Source organism: Bos taurus, chromosome 6 (assembly GCF_002263795.3).
Source record: "Bos taurus isolate L1 Dominette 01449 registration number 42190680 breed Hereford chromosome 6, ARS-UCD2.0, whole genome shotgun sequence".
NCBI classification, from domain to species: Eukaryota; Metazoa; Chordata; class Mammalia; order Artiodactyla; family Bovidae; genus Bos; species Bos taurus.
The window spans coordinates 78,968,529-78,991,895 of NC_037333.1; positions in this window are offsets into that span (position 1 = coordinate 78,968,529).

The window sequence follows — 23,367 nt, forward strand, 5'->3', positions numbered from 1 at the left end:
TAAACAGTGCTGTGATGAACATTGGGGTACACGTGTCTCTTTCCCTTCTGGTTTCCTCAGTGTGTATGCCCAGCAGTGGGATTGCTGGATCATAAGGCAGTTCTGGTATGGGGAGGGAGGAGGGAGGAGGGTTCAGGATGGGGAGCACATGTATACCTGTGATGGATTCATTTTGATATTTGGCAAAACTAATACAATTATGTAAAGTTTAAAAAAAAAAAAACTTCTTTGATGTAATTTAAAGATGTTACATTACAACAAACAAGTTAAAGATGTATTTTCCATATTAAAAAATGGTTCCATTGTACATAACTCAAGATTTTGTGGAACACTGACTTTGCTCATTACTAATGATAACATGGCAACAACTTTTAACCATGAAGATAAATAACCACAACTGCGAGGATATCAATATGCATCAAACATTCCAAAAATACATCTCACTGTAATATGATTAATCTTAAACATACTGATGATATTTAAAACAAAAGCATTATTAAAATCAATTTTATGCTATGGCAGAGTTTCATGACTGGAGTTGTGTTTATAATTCCAATTTCTGGAGAACATACTGAATCTTTAACATTTATAATTCCACGTATTTTTCTTGGTCAGTTACTTTATACTAATGATTATTCTATTTAAACTTTGTAGAATAAAGATTCATCTTAAAATAAAGATAACTATTTCCAGTTTTTTAAGGAATCTCCACACTGTTCTCCATAGTGGTTGTACTAGTTTGCATTCCCACCAACAGTGTAAGAGGGTTCCCTTTTCTCCACACCCTCTCCAGCATTTATTATTTGTAGACTTTTGGATCGCAGCCATTCTGACTGGTGTGAAATGGTACCTCATAGTGGTTTTGATTTGCATTTCTCTGATAATGAGTGATGTTGAGCATCTTTTCATGTGTTTGTTAGCCATCTGCATGTCTTCTTTGGAGAAATGTCTATTTAGTTCTTTGGCCCATTTTTGATTGGCATACACACTGAGGAAACTAGGAGGGAAAGAGACACGTGTACCCCAATGTTCATCGCAGCACTGTTTATAATAGCCAGGACATGGAAGCAACCTAGATGTCCATCAGCAGATGAATGGATAAGAAAGCTATGGTACATATACACAATGGAGTATTACTCAGCCATTAAAAAGAATACATTTGAATCAGTTCTAATGAGGTGGATGAAACTGGAGCCTATTATACAGAGTGAAGTAAGCCAGAAGGAAAAACATAAATACAGTATACTAACGCATATATATGGAATTTAGAAAGATGGTAACAATAACCTGGTGTACAAGACAGCAAAAGAGACACTGATGTATAGAACAGTCTTATGGACTCTGTGGGAGAGGGAGAGGGTGGGAAGATCTGGGAGAATGACATTGAAACATGTAAAATATCATGTAAGAAAAGAGTTGCCAGTCCAGGTTCGATACACGATACTGGATGCTTGGGGCTAGTGCACTGGGACGACCCAGAGGGATGGTATGGGGAGGAAGGAGGGAGGAGGGTTCAGGATGGGGAACACATGAATACCTGTGGCGGATTCATTTTGATATTTGGCAAATCTAATACAATTATGTAAAGTTTAAAAATAAAATAAAATAAAAATAAAGATAACTATATGTCACAAATGGAATAATACCTTATACTAAATGATGACAACTTAATGTTTTCTTCTTGGTAGATAAATTTTGGTAATTGAGGAAGCTACTCTGTAGACATGGAGTTCCATAAATCTTTAATACCAAAATGTCTCCCCTCATCTTAAACTGCCTGATGTGAAAATTTTTCTATCTTCTTATTTTTGTAATAACAAATTAATCACATTGTAAATCTATTCTATGTACCTAGTGAAGAAGCAAAGTTAAAGGTATGAAAACTGCAACAAAAGTAATTTTCGAGCATAAATTATGAAAAGTTTCTAAGAAGCATATGTGTCTTCATTCTTTTGTTTTAGAAAATCATGTTTACAAATATATAGGTTGCCCTGATACATCAATTACTGACTTTAACATATTTTGGATATTTTTATGCATCACTAAATATAAATCTACATTTCAGTTATTTTAATAGCTGTTCAATTTCAATAACAGAAGTTTAATTTGACAGTAGTGACGAAAGTGCTGCAAATGCCAGCTTAACCAAACTGGAGAGTTATACAATAACCAGCTTAAGAGGATCTTAAGGCTTGACAAGACATTTCTGTTGGACATACAAAACTCAGTTTTGACCCTACCATGTAATAATTCAGCACTCCATCAATGTTACTTCACCATTTCTTATTGTTATCTTTTGAATGGCCAGAGCTTACAAAATGTTTCTTTCATTCATATCTACAGACATCATTCTTATTTTATGCTAATTTGTGTGCTGTATGAATCTTAGGTTATTGTTTTATGTTAAATTAAGTATGGTAGCATGTGGTCATTTATATGTTCACATCTTTATTGATTTTGAGACGGTATGAACTCTCAAAAGACCTGCATTTTGTTTCCAAAACTAACAGATCACTTCAAAGGAAGCAAAATTTCCCTTTTGCAAGTGAATTTTCTGTGCCTAAAAGTTGAGACGGGGATATTAATGTGTTTGAAAACATATTTTCCAAGGTTTCTGAAAAAAATAAAATGAATGTTATACTACTAGCACTACTGCTTCTACAAAATACTATTTTTGAAATACATAAATATAAAGCAGTACAGTTACCAACGCACAATAGATTAAAAACTATAAGCCAATATTTAGCCAAATTCATTAAAGAAATTTTATTCTATATAACTTTTATAAGACTCAGTTCAGTTCAGTTCAGTCGCTCAGCCGCGTCCGACTCTTTGCGATCCCATGTATAACAGCACACCAGGACTCCCTGTCCATCACCAACTCCTGGAGTTCACTCAAACTCATGTCCATCAAGTCGATGATGCCATCCAGCCATCTCATCCTCTGTCGTCCCCTTCTCTTCCTGCCCCCAATCCCTCCAAGCATCAGAGTCTTTTCCAATGAGTCATCTCTTCACATGAGGTGGCCAAAGTACTGGAGTTTCAGCTTTAGCATCATTCCTTCCAAAGAACACCCAGGACTGATCTCCTTTAGAATGGACTGGTTGGATCTCCTTGCAGTCCAAGGGACTCTCAAGAGTCTTCTCCAACACCACAGTTCAAAAGCATCATTTCTTCAGCACTCAGCTTTCTTCAGAGTCCAACTCTCACATCCATACATGACCACTAGAGAAACCATAGCCTTGACTAGACGGACCTTTGTTGGCAAAGTAATGTCTCTGCTTTTGAATATGCTATCTAGGTTGGTCATAACTTTCCTTCCAAGGAGTAAGCATCTTTTAATTTCATGGCTACAATCACCATCTGCAATGATTTTGGAGCCCCCCCAAAATAAAGTCTGACACTGTTTCCACTGTTTCCCCATCTATTTCCCATGAAGTGATGGGACCAGATGCCATGATCTTAGTTTTCTGAATGTTGAGCTTTAAGCCAACTTTAAGAGATTGGAATACCAGACCACCTGACCTGCCTCTTGAGAAACCTTTTCATGGACAGGGAGGCCTGACATGCTGCAGTTCATGGGGTCACAAAGAGTTGGAAACGACTGAGCAACTGAACTGAACTGAAGCCAACTTTATCAGATTAACTGCCTTAATACTTGAACTCTTCCATTAAAAAATAATAATAATAAAATAAAATAAATAACAGCCCTGGAATATATTTCTGACAAAATATTCAATGTTTTCTTACTTTATTAAATTCAGTGATATAAAATTACTGGAATTTGCCAAACTAGACTTTCTGAATTCCTGTAAAGAATGACAAGCCACCCTTTCAAGCAAAAATGAGGTGAGATAATTATGTTTCCATCTATATTTTACAATAAGAATACTTTTCCTGAAAAATGACAAATTATAGTTCAATATTCCCTCATTCTAAAGTTCACCACTCAAAGTTCAAACTTGGTCTAACCTTTGGGAGTCAGTTTTGAAACAGGCCTTCAGAATTTTCTGCAGGTTGAGTTAAATGAATAGTCATAGAGCTGATAGGTTATTGAAACATGTTCAATATTTAAAGACATATTTCATAGTTTGTTCTCTCTAGTATGTCAAATAACCTAATAGAGAAAAAAAGTTCTTTTTTTTTTAATAGAGAAAAGAATTGTGCTAAATAAGGTCAACATTTCTGTTAAAAGATAGGCATATTCACTTTGACAAATATCTATAATGTAATGATATAAGCAGATCTGCAGAACTAAATATCAGGTATTAGACAAGTGACCATTATAATAATTTATAAGCCTCAATTTTCTCACCTGTAATGTCAGTCATTTTATTAGTTGATTTCTTATTTTCCTTCTACCTCTATGATTATATCATTCATATGATTGAATCAAAAGGTGTAAAACCTTGCTAAAAAAACTGCCTTTAAACAACAATCTGCATTTTTTAATTCATATTTTCTTGTTACAGATTTTCCATGATGAAATTACTAGTAACTAGAGTCTGAAATGTCTTAATTTTTTGTTGTTGTTTTTGCACTTATTATCAAACTTGAGTTTAAATTTGAAGTAACTAAAATTAGAAAATTATTGAATATATTAGAGTGGTGGTGGGAGAAAGGGCCAAGAGCTATATTAAAGGAGGGGATAAAAATCAGTAACAAACAAAAGAAACAAGAATAGGTCACTGAACATCTCTCTCTCCAAATGTTTGCAGAAAACAATGGTTTCAATATTCTGAGTGAACATGATTTGATAGTAAAAGTACACTTTCTTAGCTGAATAAAACCATATCATGTTTTCTCTTGCTTTAATCATAAAATCACCTTTATTCTATTTTATTTCAAAGAAATTCTTCCAAAAATGTGAGTGTGATTATGTCACTCCCAACTTAAAACTATTCAGTGCCCTTTCATTTCTTTTAGAATAAAAATATTCCTAAAAATTATCATGTCATTAATGGTATAATTCCTACTTAGTTATCTTTTCAAGTTTTGTTCCAATTAGTGTTTTCTTTTTTTTTCATTGTGACAAAAGTATTTTCCTCTGGTTTTAGCTTCTAACCTGTTAGAACTTAAAACTCAGTATATATAAGCCAATTTGAAATGCAGGTTAATGATATCAACAGATACCGTATCAAAGAAGATATACAGATGGCAAATAATGTGAAAAGATGTTCCGCATTATATGTCATCAGGAAATGCAAACAAAAACAATAAGAAATCACTACAAACCTATTAAGAAGGCCAAAATCCAGAATACTTAGGACCAAATGCTAACGAGGATATAGAGCAAAGAAACACTCACACATTGGTGGGAATACAAAATGATATAGCTACTTTTGTAAGAAAAAAACAAACTGAGTTTCAAACTAAAAACACTCTTAGTATACAACCTGGCAATCATATTCCTTAGTATTTAACCAAATAAGTTGAAAACATGTCCACATACAAACTGATATTTTAAATAAGCTGATACTTACAGCAGCTTAATTCGTGACTGTCAAAACTTTGGTGCGACCACAATGTTACTCAGTAAGTTAACAGATAAACTATGGTACAGTCAAACAATAGAATGTTATGAAGTGCTAAGATGAAATAAGCTATCAAACCAGGAAAAAACAATATGTATTACTAAGTGAAAGAGTGAAGGCTATGTGATTTAAACTATATGATATTCCAGAAAAGATCTCTGACTATGAAATCAGTAAAAAAGATCAGCGGTGTCTACAGTTCAGAGGGAGAGCAGGAATGATTAGGCAGAGCACAGAGGATTGTTACACCAGTGAAACTTTTCTGTAAGACATTAAAATGGTGGATACATGTTATTATGCATTTGTCCAAACATATGCATAGCGTCAAGAACAAACCCTAATGTAAACTACAGACTCTTGGTGATAATACTATACCTGCACTGATTGTAAAATATGTACCTCTCTGGTGGGAGTGATGTAACTGACTGACTGACTGGTGGGAGAATCTGATTAAGGGGGTAGCAAGGCACACGTTGGGCTTCCCTGGTAGCTCTGTGGTGAAGAATCCACCTGCCAAAGCAGGAGAGCCAAAAGACGTAGGTTTGATCCCTGGGTCGAGAAAATCCTCTGGATGAGGAAATGGCAACTCACTCCAATATTCTTGTCTGCCCAATCCCATGGACAGAGGAGCCTGGGGGGCTACAGTCCACAGGATTGCAAAGAGTTGAAATCAACTGAGTGTGCACAGAGGGTACTCAGGAATTCCATACCTTACTCTCAAATTTACAGTGACCATAAGACTTCTGTAAAAAAAAAGAAATCTAATATATACTAGACTTTATATATAATATATATATTTTTGTTGTTTCTTATTGTTTAGTTGCTAAGTCACATCCAACTCTCTGCAACCTATGGACTGTAGCCCTCCAGGCTTCCTTTGTCCCTGGGATTGTTCAGGCAAGCATATTGGAGTGGGTTGCCATTTCCTTCTCCAGGAGATATATATTTTATATACTACATACACCCACTAGAAAATACAACATTTTTAAAAAAGACAAAACACATACAAAGCAAGGATATGTTCCTTTACCAGAACTTTCATACAGTGAAGAAGAAAGTAAATCAGTAGAATCATCTTGGGAGACTGTTTAGCATTGTCTATTAAAGCTGAATTTATGCAAACCCTATGAATCAGAATTTCCATTCCTAGGTATAGAGCCTATAGAACAGGTACATATATTATAAAAAAATAGGAATATGAATGTTTATACCAGCACAACAGGATGAAAAATATGGGTACATAAATTTCAATGTAATTATCTGGAATATTGTAAAATAATGAGAATGATCTAGAACAATATGTGACATTATGTATCTCACAAACATAAAGGTGAGTTAAAGCAACTAGATAAAGAGTGTACTTTATATGAGGCTATTTATATAAAGCACAAAACAGTCAAAGTTAATATATTCCATGAGAAGTTGAAATATTAATTCTCTAGGAAGAGTTGCCAGTCATTACTTGAAGGATAACAGAAGGCTACTTGCGTTCTAGTGCAGTATCTCTTTTTTAAGCTGATTTATGGTTTCACACTATTGTTCAGTCTGTGAAAAGTCATTGATCTAGATGCTTAGGTTCAGTTTTCTATAAAATTTTAGAAGTCTTTTTAGGGAAGTAAACACTAGTATTAATAATAAGATCCTCTTATATATAATGAATATAATGTAAATATATTTCTTTTACTTTGATAAACTGTGAATTTCATTGTAATATATAAACACCTTTAAAATTTTCATTTATTACATTTTAATTTAATATAATATGTTGATGAAAGTATTAGTGCAGTTCAGTTCAGTTGCTCAGTCATGTCCAACTCTTTGCGACCCCATGGACTGCAGCATGCCAGGCCTCCCTGTCCATCACCAACTCCCAGAGTTTACCCAAACTCATGTCCATTGAGTCAGTGAAGCCATCCAACATCTCATCCTCTGTCATCCCCTTTTACTCCTGCCCTCAATCTTTCGCAGCATCAGGGTCTTTTCAAATGAGTCAGCTTTTCGCATCAGATGGCCAAAGAATTGGAGTCTCAGCTTCAGCATCAGTCCTTCCAATGAACACCCAGGACTGATCTCCTTTAGGATGGGCTGGTTGGATTTCCTTGCAATCCAAGGGATTCTCAAGAGTCTTCTCCAACAAAAGATAATATTTTATCCAAGGCTCATCAACTGATATGCTGCATCTGCAAACTGAATTTGAAAGTTTCTCTCTATGCTGCTTCTGTCATCAATTTTCTCCAATTACTACTGTTACTATTTTTCCCATATTAAAAATATGGCAACATATAATTTAAATCTAAAATGCTCAGAATACCCCCACCTAATATAATTTGCAATGTGTTATATTGGCTTTAGTTTGTACTTTTAATGCTCTAAAGTGGCAATTATAATCTACATGCCCATTGTTGTTTCAGTCTACAGAATCTACATGCCCATGAGACATCTTCTACTTTAAGTTGAATTCATTTTCCATGTTTGTTCATGAAATTCAAATGCTCGTCTTAAGAACTTCATATTATCTGAACTAGCAGGTCTGTTGGAGCATACTCAAACATTTTGCTGTATTGGTCATTTTGGTCTGTTTACTTAGTTGTTTCTTCCTTCCTTCTTTCTTCCCTCCTCTCACTTCTTCTGTTCTTTCTTTTCTTTTCCATTGTTCCTTTCCTTTTTCTTTTATGGGTATTAAATCTCTCTTTCTAAATAAAAAAATACGATAATGATTTAACGTGTGTGTGTGTGTGTCACTCAAGTCATCTACAATTCTGAGACCCTGCCGACTGTAGCCCAACCAAGCTCCTCTGTCCATGGGATTCTCCAGGTAAGAATACTGGACTGGGTAGCCATTTCCTTCTCCAGGGGCTCTTCCCCATCCAGGGATCAAACCCAGGGCTACCTCACTGCAGGCAGATTCTTTACTGTTGGAGCCATCAGAGACACCCTAAACATTTAACATGATTATAGTCATTTGAGCAAACTCTGGGAATAGCGGAGGACACAGGGGCCTAGAGTCATGCAGACCATAGGTCTGCAAAGAGTCAGACAGGACTTAGTGACTGAACAGAAACAAAAATAATGATTTAATTCAAGAGAAGAAAATGTTAGGAGTAAAACTTAAAATTAATAAGTCAAAACCTTTCCACATAAATAAATGTGCTGAGTCGCTCAGTCATATCTGACTCTTTGTGACCCCATGGAAGGTAGCCCATCAGTAACCTCTGTCCATGGGAATACTCCAGGCAAGAATACTGGAGTGGGTTGCCATGCTCCCCTCGAGAGAATCTTCCCAACCCAGGGATCAAACCCAGGTCTCCTACACTGCAGGTGGTTTCTTTATCAACTGAGCTACCAGGGAAGCCCAAGAATTCTGGGGTGGGTAGCCTATCTCTTCTCCAGGGGATCTTCCTGACCCAGGAATTGAACTGGTGTCTCCGGCAGGCAGATTCTTTACCATCTCATTTACCAGGGAAGCCATGTATATTTTTTTATTTCCTTCCAGCATAGTTTCTTCATGACCAAGATAATTGTGATGGTGTGATCACTCACCTAGAGCCAGACATCCTGGAATTTGAAGTCAAGTGGGCCTTAGAAAGCATCACTACAAACAAAGCTAGTGGAGGTGGTGGAATTCCAGTTGAGCTATTTCAAATCCTGAAAGATGATGCTGTGAAAGTGCTGCAATCAATATGCCAGCAAATTTGGAAAACTCAGCAGTGGCCACAGGACTGGAAAAGGTCAGTTTTCATTCCAATCCCAAAGAAAGGCAATGACAAAGAATGCTCAAACTACAGCAAAATTGCATTCATCTCACATGCTAGTAAAGTAATGCTCAAAATTCTCTGAGCCAGGCTTCAGCAATACATGAGCCATGAACTCCCGGATGTTCAATCTGGTTTTAGAAAAGGCAGAGGAACCAGAGTTGAAATTGCCAACATCCACTGAATCATCGAAAAAGGAAGAGAGTTCCAGAAAAAATCTATTTCTGCTTTACTGACTATGCCAAAGCCTTTGACTGTGGATCACAATAAACTGTGGAAAATTCTGAAAGAGATGGGAATACCAGACCACCTGAACTGCTCTTGGGAAACCTATATGCAGGTCAGGAAGTAAACAGTTAGAACTGGACATGGAACAACAGACTGGTTCCAAATAGGAAAAGGAGTACGTCAAGGCTGTATATTGTCACCCTGCTTATTTAATTTATATGCAGAGTACATCATGAGAAACACTGGGCTGGAAGAAGCACAAGCTGGAATCAAGATTGCTGGAAGAAATATCAATAACCTCAGATATGCAGATGACACCGCCTTTATGGCAGAAAGTGAAGATGTAAGTAAAAGAGGAAAGTGAAAAAGTTGGCTTAAAGCTCAACATTCGGAAAACGAAGATCATGACATCTGGTCCCATCACTTCATGGGAAATAGATGGGGAAACAGTGGAAACAGTGTCAGACTTTATTTTTTGGGGCTCCAAAATCACTGTAGATGGTGACTGCACCCATGAAATTAAAAGACGCTTACTCCTTGGACAGAAAGTTATGACCAACCTAGATAGCATATTCAAAAGATGAGACATTACTTTGCCAACAAAGGTCCGTCTAGTCAAGGATATGGTTTTTCCAGTGGTCATGTATAGATGTGAGATTTGGACTGTGAAGAAAGCTGAACACTGAAGAATTGATGCCTTTGAACTGTGGTATTGGAGAAGACTCTTGAGAGTCCCTTGGACTGCAAGGAGATCCAACCAGTCCATTCTAAAGGAGATCAGCCCTGGGTGTTCTTTGGAAGGAATGATGCTAAAGCTGAAACTCCAGTACTTTGGCCACCCCATGGAAGAATTGACTCATTGGAAAAGACTCTGATGCTGGGAGGGGTTGGGGGCAGGAGGGAAAGGGGAAGACAGAGGATGAGATGGCTGGATGCTATCACTTACTCGATGGATGTGAGTTTGAGTGAACTCCGGGAGTTGGTGATGTACAGGGAGGCCTGGCGTGTTGCAATTCATGGGGTTTGCAAAGAGTCAGACATGACTCAGCGACTGAACTGCACTGATAGTTTACTAGATTCCATTCCTAACACAAAATTTCATACTCCTCTGATCTATTTTTTAATTTTTTCACTTGATAGAAAATTGCCAAATGATGGTCTTTATAACTTGAGCTTAATTATCTTCAAACTTATAATCATTATTATTAACATAACATCTCCTCTCACCACCACTTTAGAACATTATATTCCAGCCACCATTCATATCTTTTTTGATCAAGTTTCCATAATACTCCATTTTCAAATGTCCCCATTTTTTCCTCAAAATAGTTTTTCCTCAAAAATTCCCTCTTTCAGGAATTTCCTCAACTGGGTAGAATCTTCCCCATCCTCAATACATAGATTTAGTTTTTATATAATATGTGAAATGTTCCTATTTTCCATCAGCCAGAATAATTATCACCATCTTTCTTGCTACTATAATATATTTTTATCACTGTATGATTAATTTAAATAGAACTTAAAAGGCCCTTTCACAGTCTTTGGTACATAATAGATTCCTAGTGAAGACTAAATAACAAAAACAATATATTCTTATGATGTTATTAGTAAAATGAGAAATACATTATTATAATACGGTATTTCCCTTCTCCTAGATGTTGAGTTCATTTGAAAACACAAATAATGCTTCCTCAGTTCAGTTCAGTTCAGTCACTCAGTCATTTCTGACTCTGCAACACCATGAATCACAGCACGCCAGGCCTCCCTGTCCATCACCAACTCCCGGAGTTCACTCAGACTCACATCCATCAAGTCGATGATGCCATCCAGCCATCTCATCCTCTGTCGTCCCCTTTTCCTCCTGCCCCCAACCTCTCCCAATATCAGAGTCTTTTCCAATAAGTCAACTCTTCACATGAGGTGGCCAAAGTCCCTCCAAGGAACTCCCTCCAAGGAACACCCAGGGCTCATCTCCTTTAGAATGGACTGGTTGGATCTCCTTGCAGTCCAAGGGACTCTCAGGAGTCTTCTCCAACACCACAGTTCAAAAACACCAATTCTTCGGCACTCAGCTTTCTTCAGAGTCCAACTCTCACATCCATACTTGACCACTGAAAAAAACATAGCCTTGACTAGATTGACCTTTGTTGGCAAAGTTATGTCTCTGCTTTTGAATATGCTACCTAGGTTGGTCATAACTTTTCTTCCAAGGAATAAACATCTTTTAATTTCATGGCTGCAGTCACCATCTGCAGTGATTTTGGAGCCCAAAAAATAAAGTCTGACACTTTCCACTGTTTCCCCATCTATTTCTCATGAAGTGATGGAACCAGAAGGCATGATCTTCGTTTTCTGAATGTTGAGCTTTAAGCCAACTTTTTCACTCTCCACTTTCACTTTCATCAAGAAGCTTTTTCGTTCCTCTTCACTTTCTGCCATAAGGGTGGTGTCATCTGCATATCTGAGGTTATTGATATTTCTCCTGGCAATCTTGATTCCAGCTTGTGCTTCTTCCAGCCCAGGGTTTCTCATGATGTATTCTGCATATAAGTTAAATAAGCAGGGTGACAATATACAGCCTTGACGAACTCCCTTTCCTACTGGCAACCAGTCTGTTGTTGCATGCCCAGTTCTAACTGTTGCTTCCTGACCTGTATATAGGTTTCTCAAGAGGCAGGGCAGGTGGTCTGGTATTCCCATCTCTTTCAGAATTTTCCATAGTTTATTGTGATCTACACAGTTAAAGGCTTTAGCATAGTCAATAAGCAGAAATAAATGTTTTTCTGGAACTCTCTTGCTTTTTCGATGATCCAGCGAATGTTGGCAAATGAGTTAATTTGAAAACACAAATAATGCTTCCTATATTACTATAAATACGTATCTATATTTTAATATATAAACACAGATACATCCCCATCCAAATACATATTTTTCAGATATTCTAGATAATTTAAGATGATAAGTTTTTATTACATCAAAATGATATCCAATAGTGGATTCACTTCCCCCTTCCTTTTGTTGAAACTGATATTTATTCTGAGAGCTAAATCTGAAGAAAATAAGATCTTTGTAAAGTATTCTTTGAATAATATTTTGAATTTACACCTCTTTCTGGTTACTAGCAATCTCAAATCAGAGAGCTTACCTATATTATCTCTGGTGCCCTCATTTAAGCAGAGGTCAGTTCATCTGAAGTTCTTGGTAAATATAAATTGTCATATGAAAGGTAAGGTAATAAGTCTCATACATTTGAAAGCAAATTTCCTTAGTTTTATCTCTTTATTATACCATATATTTTTATAAATACACTGTACACTGTGAATGTATATGCAGATATATGTGTGTATATTATTTATCCTATATGTTTAATTTTAAATAGTTTGAAAATGTGTTATGGAAGCTATCTGTTTTTATAATTATTTCAGATATACATTAAACCTAGAAATATAAACAACATAAGAATGGACTTTATATTTTGTAACTTATTTAACTGTTTCAGACTTTCTATTAATGAGAACAAAATTATCCTTCCTTGGATACTTTTTTTTTTTAATTCTAATATCTCTATAGGTTAAATACTCAGACCTATCTATTTTGTATCCAACATTTGCTTTTCTAAACATGTATAACTTTGTCTAAAATTATAGTTTTTTTCTTTTTTATTTTAATTGGATAATTACTTTATAATGTGTTGGCTTCTGCCATACAACAACATGATTCAGTCATAAGTATACATATATCCCCTCCCTCTTGAGCCTCTCTCTCAATCCCCCATCCCACTCCTCTAGGCTGTCCATGAGCACTGGGCTGAGCTCCCTGTGCTATATAGCAATTTCCCACTAGCTATCGATTTTACACGTGGCAGTGTATATATGCAGTGGTGCTCTCTCAATTTTTTCCATCTTCTCCTTTTATCCAAAGATCACACCCTAGATGTTTAATTTTTTCTATTAAGATTTTAAAAGTGGCAAACTTATCTACTGATATGTGATTTCAAAAAAAAAATATTTATCAAATCTATGATGTGTAAAAGCTTCCCAGGTGGTTCAGTGGTAAATAATCTTCCTGCCAATGCAAAAGACATGTGTTTGATCCCCAGGACAGAAAGATCCCTGGAGAAGGAAATGGCAACCCGCTCCAGTATTCTTGCCTGGAAAACCCCATGGACAGAGGATCTTGGGCTATAGTCAATGGGGTCACAAAAGAGCCCATCATGACTTAGCGACTAAATAGCAACATGATGTGTTATTTTTTTAATATATATAAATGATTAAGTTCCTAAGCATCCTTTTATCAAATATATACCAATACCAATATACAGATTAATTTATTTGTAATTTGAATAAAGAATAACTCCCTGATTAAGGGAGAATGTAGCTATTGAAAGACCAAAGCTAGTAAAAACTGTAGCAACAGTGACAATAAAACTACCCATGCTGAACCATCGATTCAGACCTAGAAACTATGGAGTCTCATACTAACTATGCAAACTAGCATGCTCCATTACCAATATTTCTTTCCCCATTAACTAAGAAGATGATTCAGGAAGAATGAATCAAAGGAAAGATTTTAGTCTAGCATTTTTTCTTTTAAAAAGATTTTTTAGTAATTTTTCAATATAATTTAAAGTTTGGAATTTAGAAAAAAGTAAAAGTAAAAACATTGTAAGTTGTACTTGACTGGCATTAATTTAAGTAATGTGTTGACAGTGTTTGGCAAAGGATTTCAAACATGTTAGACATCCACAAACACACAGATCAATCAGCATTAAATATTAACAGGTGTTATTTTTGGAAGTAAATTATTTTAGAGTGGTTTTTTTTTTAAGTATTTCAATAATTAAACTAACTAGACATAAGCACATTCATGGGCTTCCCAGGTGATGCTAGTGGTAAAGAACCTGCCTACCAATGCAGGAGGTGCAAGAGACATGGGTTCGATCTCTGGGTAGGGAATATCTCCTGGAGGAGGGCACTGGCAACCCACTCCAGTATTATTGCCTAGAGAATTTCATGAACAGAGGAGCCTTACTTATTACAGTCACAAGAGTCAGACATGACTGAGTCACAAAGACTCAGATCAAAGAGTCAGACATGACTGAAGTGACTTAGCACAGCACTGCTGCTAAGCTAAGTCACTTCACAGCACAAATACACTTACTAAATAAACCACTAAGAATAGAATACCCTATGCTTAACAGAGGACTTCCCTGGTGACTCAGTGGTAAAGAATACCCCTACCAATGCAGGAGACCTGGGTTTGATCACTGGGTTTGGGGAGAACTCCTGGAGAAGGGAATTGCTACCCATTCCAGTATTCTGACCTGGAGAATTCCCTGGACAGAGGAGCCTGGCAGGCTATACTCCATGGTATCAAACAGTGTCAGACACAACTGAGTGGCTTTCACCAATTCAGGAGCTGCAGTTTCGATCCCTGGGTCAGGAAGATCCCTTAGAGAAGGAAATGGCAACCTATTCCAATATTCTTGCCTGGGAAATCCCATGGACAGGGGAACCTGGTTGGCTATAGTACATGGGGGTCGCAAAAAAGTTAGACACAACTTAGCAACTAAACAAACACTGCTTAACAGACCCAGAGAACTAACTACTTTCTCCACTAATATATAAGATGTGTAAGATCTTATATATCTTTCAATATAATCTTTCAATAAACCCCACTTAATTATTGGCATTGTAATAATTGCACTTTTTGTGTCTCAGTTTAGCATAGAACATCAGTTTATACTTGAATACTTAGTAGTTTTGAGTCTCAAACATGCTGGGCAGGCTAGCAGGCTACAAAGTAAGGTAGGTTTTCTATGTTATAATAGTCTTGAGACAGAATTCCTTCTATTCTGAAACATCTGTTTTTCCACTTAACTCCTTGAACTGGATGAGACCCACCCACATTATGCAGGATAATCTCCTTTACTTAAAATCACCTAATTATAAATGTTAATTAGTCACATCTATTGATACAAGCTACCTTCACTGCAACACTTTAGTGCTTTAGCAAACATCTGACCATAAAAGCCTAGCCAAGTTAACACGCAAAATCAAGTCACCAAGACAAAGTCACTCATCTTCCTGTGGATGAAGTGAAGTGAAGTGAAGTCGCTCATTCGTGTCCCACTCTTTGCAACCCCATGGACTGTAGCCCACCAGGGTCCTTGGTCCATGGTATTTTCCAGACATGAATACTGGAGTGGGTTGCCATTTCCTTCTCCAGGGATCTTCCCGACCCAGGGATCGAACCCAGGTCTCCCGCACTGTAGGCAGACACTTTTACCATCTGAGCTACCAGGAAAGCCCATCCTGTGGATGAGTTGCATGATATTCACTGTTGTTACTTTTAGTTTTCAGACCTAGGCTTATCCAGAGATTATATAAGTTACTGTGAACAGAAAATAGATCAGAAAGCTTCACAACATTTCTGTTTTCTTGTGGAATTTGTTATTATTCTGTTTCCCACATGGATTGAATATGTGGTAAAAATATTAAAATATATCTCCTTTCAATCAACTAATCTTCTTTACATCATAAGGACCTCTTAAATTTGTTTTGAAAACATATTTCCTCTTTCTGAATATTTTCTAAGATTGGCAGATTTAGCAAATTAAAAAAAAAAATCTAGGACTCCAGGCTAATCTGAATTTGTGATAACCAGCAGATAAATTTTAGTGTAAGTATATCCCAAATACTGCAAATGATATATTCATTCATATCCCAAATAGTCCAGAGATACCAGAAAACTATTTGCTGTTTATCAGAAATTCTAATTTAACTGGGCATCCTATATTTTCTCTGACAGCCCTATCTTGTTTTCTCAGTCTTCGGAAGTAGACTCTCTGCTGCTCTGGCATGTTACCTGCTACTCCCCAAGGCATCAGCTGCCTCTCCCACCTGACTAGAATGTATAAACTCACATGAAGTGAAGTGAAGTGAAGTGAAAGTCGCTTTTCTGCTGCTGCCAAGTCGCTTCAGTCATGTCTGACTGTGCGACCCCATGGACTATGCAGTCCATGGAATTCTCTAGGCCAGAATACTCAAGTGGGTAGCCTTTCCCTTCTCCAGGGGATCTTCCCAACCTGGGAATCTAACTCAGGTCTCCTGCATTGCAGGTGGATTCTTTACCAGCTGAGCCACCAGGGAAGCCCACATTCACATGATATCTGATTATATTTTTGAGCTTACAAACAGAGATAATGTTCTATTCTTCTCTGCACCTACAGCACATACAAAATACCTTTATCTTAAAGAGCAATCAGTTAATCTTTGTTCACTAGATTAATATTCTGTTTGTTCCTCCTTCCTATTTAGCACTAGACTTTGAAAGAAAGAGCAACTCCATGGATTATACAGTCCGTGGAATTCTCCAGGCCAGAATACTGGAGTGGGTAGCCTTTTCCTTCTCCAGGGGATCTTCCCATCCCAGGAATCGAACCCAGGTCTCCTGCATTGCAGGCAGATTCTTTACCAGCTGAGCCACTGAAAAGAATTGGACACAGCTGAACAACTTTCATTTTCACTTTGAAAGAAAGAGCACAAAAATAATATGAATACTAATATTCTCGAGTGTTCTCTATCTTCTAAGCATTTTCCATGTACTATTTCTGCTGTATTAGCATACATGAGTTGAAACAAAACCTTAAGATTTTGCAAAATCATGCACTGAATATAAGCTGAAGATTAAAGAATTCAAATCATACACAATTTTGCAATCACAGAACCAACACAAACAGTAATGAGGACTTCTAAGGTGGCTCAATGGTAAAGAATCTGCCTGCCAATGCAAAAGATGCATGTAATGTGAGTTCAATCCCTGGGTTGGGAAGATCCCCTGGAGAAGGAAATGGCAACCCACTCCAGTATTCTTGCTGGAAAATTCCATGAACAGAGGAGCCTAGCAGGCTACAGTCCATAGGGTCACAAAGAGTTAGATACGACTGAGCAGACACACTAACAATTATACTAGGGCATAAGAAAGACAGGTTACCTTCTTAATAAGTAACAATATACTAAGGTAAATAAAGTATTTCACATTGAGATGAATAAAATTATGGGAGACTTGATATAAAGAGAAAAAGGAAGTGTGGTAGTTGTTTAGTTATGAAGATATGAGAAAAGTAATACAAATCTAATGGAACTATGAAATAAGCATATCCAGGAAACAGTGTGCTATCAAACTGAGCAACACATGAGATGCCTGGGCATCATGTACAATACTGCACTGTGTTAAGACTTACTGTTTCCTGTTGCATATTTCATTTTGAGTATAGCTGCGTTTATCTGGAAAAACAAAAAAATAAATTTAAAATGTTGACAAGAATTTAATATGGACCAACATAAATTCTTCTGATATGTTATCTTAACATCTCTATTTACCAATTGCATGTAAGCTATTTTACATTACAGAAACTCATTAAGGTGCTGTATTTTATGAGTTAAGTTATTTTTTAAAAGTCTATTCACTTAAGAACTAGTTTTTATTGTCATTTTACAGAGAAAATATCTTGGGAAAAATGTTTTGTAATATAACCATGGATCATAGCTAGTGAAATTGGAATCAGGGTTCCAATTTAGACTACTGGAGCAATTAATCCTCACCCTTATCTATGAAGCTGTGTTTGTCTTTTTGAATAGTTGCCTTTATACTGATGTTGTAGATATTGACATTGATATTTTAAAATTACACAATTCATATATTTGGAAAATATTTAAAAATTGCTACTTTATGTCCTCTGCTATATACAGAACACAAGAACATACAAAATTCAACATGTCAATCCCATTCTTGTTTCTAAGGTCACGTTTTTTGAATTACATCATTTCAAAATCAAAATGCTAAAAGTGGTTTGTAATTTAATAATAGCTTTGTGACACTCCAACCTCATTTGTCAAAATTCCATTATTTGAGATATGCCCTCATATCTATGGAGATAAGCCCTTGAAAGCCATGTGTAAATTTTATAAACTTTTCTTCCCTGCCTTGAGCTACAGCTGGACACATTATTCAAGTAGAATAATCATAATCTTTCTCTGAAATTTAGAATTTCAATCCATAGTTTTCACTCACACTTTGATATGACTAGCATTATATTATATAAACTTAGGAAAAGTGGGACAATCATACCCTATTATATAAATTTAAAAAGCAGAAAAATTAGTCTGCAATATTTACAAAGGAAGAGGTGTGCTTTCACAGTAATAAGGGATATGAGACAATACAATTGCATTTTCTTACATATTGATGATTTACTACTTCCTGGTTCATTCCAATATTTAGCTGATCTTTTGTTCTTAATTTATAAAAACTGCCTGCAATTCAGGAGGTCAGGGCTCAATCCCTGGGTCGGGAAGATCCTTTGGAGAGGGAAATGGCAACCCACTCCAGTATTCTTACCTGGGAAATCCCATGGACAGAGGATTCAGGAGGGCTACAGTCTGTGGGGTTGTAAGAGTCAGACATGACTTAGCAACTAAATTACAGCAACACGCACATACATAATAAGAAAATATTATTTTATATACTAAATATATTTTATATTTTACAAAAAAAATTATATATAAAAATACACAAAATATTTCTTTCAAATATACATGTTTTTACTTTGGTAAAAGGTAATTTTTAAAAGGTAAAATATAAGTTTATAATACTTCAGTGCAATAAAAGATTTTTTAGTGCAATGAAGATTTTTTTCAGTGCAATAAAAGACTATTTTGTTTGAAGATAAGTTACTTTATGGGATTTTAGAAGTTCTTCTTTGATACATTAAATAAAGAAATACTCACAAATATTTCTGGTTATTTTTGCTGGATTTTTACAGAAATTAATTATAATAGTTGGTAATAAAAACTGACTCTTCCTTTAAGTATTTTTATTTTAAAAAGGGCTTTAGAGGCCATCAATACTAAACATTTTATACAGATTAAAAAAATGGGATTTATCTAGACAGAAATCTGACACTGCTAATGTTTCCAATGGGGAAACTACTTTCTACTAGTATTTGCTATGTGTCTTCAATAATGGAATGACTGTTATAGAAAATTTGCATTAAAAAATGAAATTCTTAGGCTTCTTTGAAACTTACTTGTAGCCTCTCAAAATCTGTATACTTGTTAGGCTTTAGAGTAGTCATACTATTGATTATTTTTATTTAACTTAATGCCAAGCATTATCATATAGTACAATCAAGATAGAATGTAATTTTCTTCTAATACCAAGTTCAAATCTGACTTCTGTCCATTATAAGATAAAAAAACACAGAGACAGGGAAAGAAGAATGCATGATTTATTCCAATGCAAAACAAACAAAACAAAAGAACATAAAACTCTCCAAAGCTGACAAGGACATTTCCCAACAGTGGCAGGCAGTAGACATCTGTCAGAAGCAACAGTCAAGCAGTCTAAATGCCTGCTTTAAGACAGTGTTCACAACATAAAATGAATCAATGAATTCAACCAAACAAGTTATTTTCTTCCTTTGTTTTAACATGTTTTTCTATTGGCAGTGTGATTCTCCTCAAGCAGCTCTATAAGTAATAAGAACTTTAAGCAATTCAGAATCAAACTTATATTAGGATACACTGAACTTTTCTTGTTTTTAAATAATGAAACTGTTATGATAATCACTGAAGTCTACTACTTGTAACTTTGCTCTACAGAAAGCCTGTCTGTTGTATACAAGTGCAAGTGCTTGCTGCTGCTGCTGCTGCTAAGTCGCTTCAGTCGTGTCCGACTCTGCAACCCCATACATGGCAGCCCACCAGGCTCCCCTGTCCCTGGGATTCTCCAGGCAAGAACACTGGAGTGGGTTGCCATTTCCTTCTCCAATGCATGAAAGTGAGAAGTGAAAGTGAAGTCGCTCAGACATGTCTGACTCTTAGCGACCCCATGAACTGCAGCCTTATCTTCCCATAAATTTAGGAAACAATCCAAATTTGTGGTTAGATGTAACATAGTTCTCTTTCTTAAATTTTGTGCCTTTATAATGTGTAGCATTTTATTCTACTTAATGATGAAGGCCTAAAGTGCATAAACATTTCAGGCTGGCTATGGTGTTTATTTGAAAGGCTGTTTATGCAAATTATGTATAAAGTAATTTGAGTATGAATTTACTGTTAATTTTATAGCTAAAAATGTAATGTAATTGCCACAGTTTTGCCAAGAGGAATATTTTTAATGATTTAAATAATTCTGAGTGAAAGAATATGTGAATTACACTGGAGGCTCTCTAGGCTTTTTCATATAGTATAAGCTATTGGGATGCTTTGAAGGTATCAATGTACTACCTAATGATATACTTTTATTAATATAATTAAAAACAAAAAATCAAAACAAATTTTATAAGAACTGGTAAAGTTCTAGTGTGGTGATATAGAACCCATTTTTAAAAAATTCTTTATTTATTTTGCTATATCAGGTCTTAAGTTCAGAATGTGGGATCTAGTTCCCTGATTGTGGAATTGAACCCAGTCCCCCCACAATGGGAGCTTGGAGTCGGCCACTGGACCACCAGAGAAGTCCTTAGAATTCATCTTAATAGCTCTTAATTTTACATATTATTGTCAAATAGGAAATTGCACTGAGTCAAGATTTTTTTAATGTATTTATTAATTTATTCATTGATTGATATTCACTTAATACATTTGTGCCAGACATTCTTCTAGTCCCTAGGGATACAGCAATGAAGTTTATATTCTAGCAGAAGAGAAAATGGGGGCAGGGAGTAATAAGTGTGCTGTTAGGTAGTAGTAAGTTCTCTGGAGAAAACTGATGTGGAAAGTCTGATAAAGCATAATAGGGTAGGAAGTATTTATTATTAAATGAGGAACAGAGAAGTTTTAAGGATTGGGGGCAGGAGGAGAAGGGGACAGGAGGAGAAGGGTATGACAGAGGATGAGATGGCTGGATGGCGTCACCAACTCGATGGATGTGAGTTTGAGTGAACTCCGGGAGTTGGTGATGGACAGGGCGGCCTGGCGTGCTGTGATTCATGGGGTCGCAAAAAGTCGGACACAACTGAGCAACTGAACTGAACTGAACTGAAGTAAAAAAAAAAAAAAAAAAAGGCATCAATTTTGAGTAAAAAATAATTTACAATGTTTTTAAGTAAAAAATATCCATCCAACTGGATGAAGATTAGGGAGAAAATTTTTAGATAAAGTATTCCAAGAGAGGCAAAAGCCTTGGGAAAAGTATAATATCTGGTATGCTTTCTGAACAGCAAAAAGACCAATATGGCTCAAGAAGAATAGTGATGGTGGTCAAATAACAAAAAATGATATCAAAGAGGAAACAAGGTGGGGAAGATAGGGAAGATTTGAACTTACATACAGTTTGGCTCTTCTCTAAGTGCAATGTAAAGAAGGTTTGCTGGGTGGGTACAAAGAGTCCCATCATATACATTGACAGGATCACTGAAGTTGTGCTGAGGCTAGGATGAAGTTAAGCAATGCTGAAGTAAGGAGACCATTAATACAAGGTAGGTAAGAGACGTAGATGAGATCTATGTAGTGATAATAAGTCAATTACAAATACATTTTACAGAGTCAACCAATTTTGCTGACAAATTGAAGAAATGTTTAGAAAGCAAGATGTCAAAAATACTCCAAGATTTTGGACTAAACCACTGGTACACATTAACTGCTAATAATAACATTAGATAAAAATGTGGAAGTGGATGGGGGGAGGTAGGATAAAAGAGTTTAGTTTTGAACCTGTTAAGTTTAAGATGCTTATTTGCTATGTGTATAATGATTTGAATTGATGGGGAACATTTTAAGTCCGAGATAATCTGACTTACATTTTATTTAACAGCATATCTAGTTTGCTAAGACTAGAAGAGAATGTAAAGGAAAAGTCCAAGCTAATGTTAGAAATAAGAAATTGGCTGCTATAATGTAAGTATCAAACACGATGAATACATCATCCATTTCCAACTAAACTACAAAAGTCAGAAATATATTGGTTACTATTGAGATATGAAAAAAAAAAAAAACCAATAAACATGTCTTAAACTAAAGATTCAAGTTGAAAACTTTTTATAAAATAACCTCTACAGGAAACCAATAGTATTCAAAAAGACCAAGCCCCTATTATTTACATTGTTCATAATTCTGACTAGCATTTGTAACATATGTTCAGAGAGAGAGAGAGATCAGAGATCAGTTGCTCAGTCGTGTCCGACTCTTTGCGACCCCATGAACAGCAGCACGCCAGGCCTCCCTGTCCATCACCAACTCCCGGAGTTCACCCAGACTCACGTCCATCGAGTCAGTGATGCCATCCAGCCATCTCATCCTCTGTCGTCCCCTTCTCCTCCTGCCCCCAATCCCTCCCAGCATCAGAGTCTTTTCCAATGAGTCAACTCTTCTCATGAGGTGGCCAAAGTACTGGAGTTTCAGCTTTAGCATCACTCCTTCCAAAGAAATCCCAGGGCTGATCTCCTTCAGAATGGACTGGTTGGATCACCTTGCAGTCCAAGGGACTCTCAAGTGTCTTCTCCAACACCACAGTTCACCAGCACACAAATGATAATGCTGAAGTTTATTCAAAATTGTATTATATAGGGTACAATAGAGCTTGAAGTTATCTCACTTTAGAAGTTAGGTTTGTCTAAGGAGGTTGAGTGTTTCATCCACCTCAATTCTCTGGTTAAATTTTAAGGGGATTGAATAAAACCAAGTACCAAGCTGACAAGTAAAAGAGCCTCAAATAGTTCTGATCTTGAAAGCTATTGATTTATAACTTGATTACCAAGGATAAAATACCACATTTTCCAAAGATTATTCATCCATCAATAACACCAAACAATACACCAAATATGGGGATTTCTTATTAGGTAGGAAGTT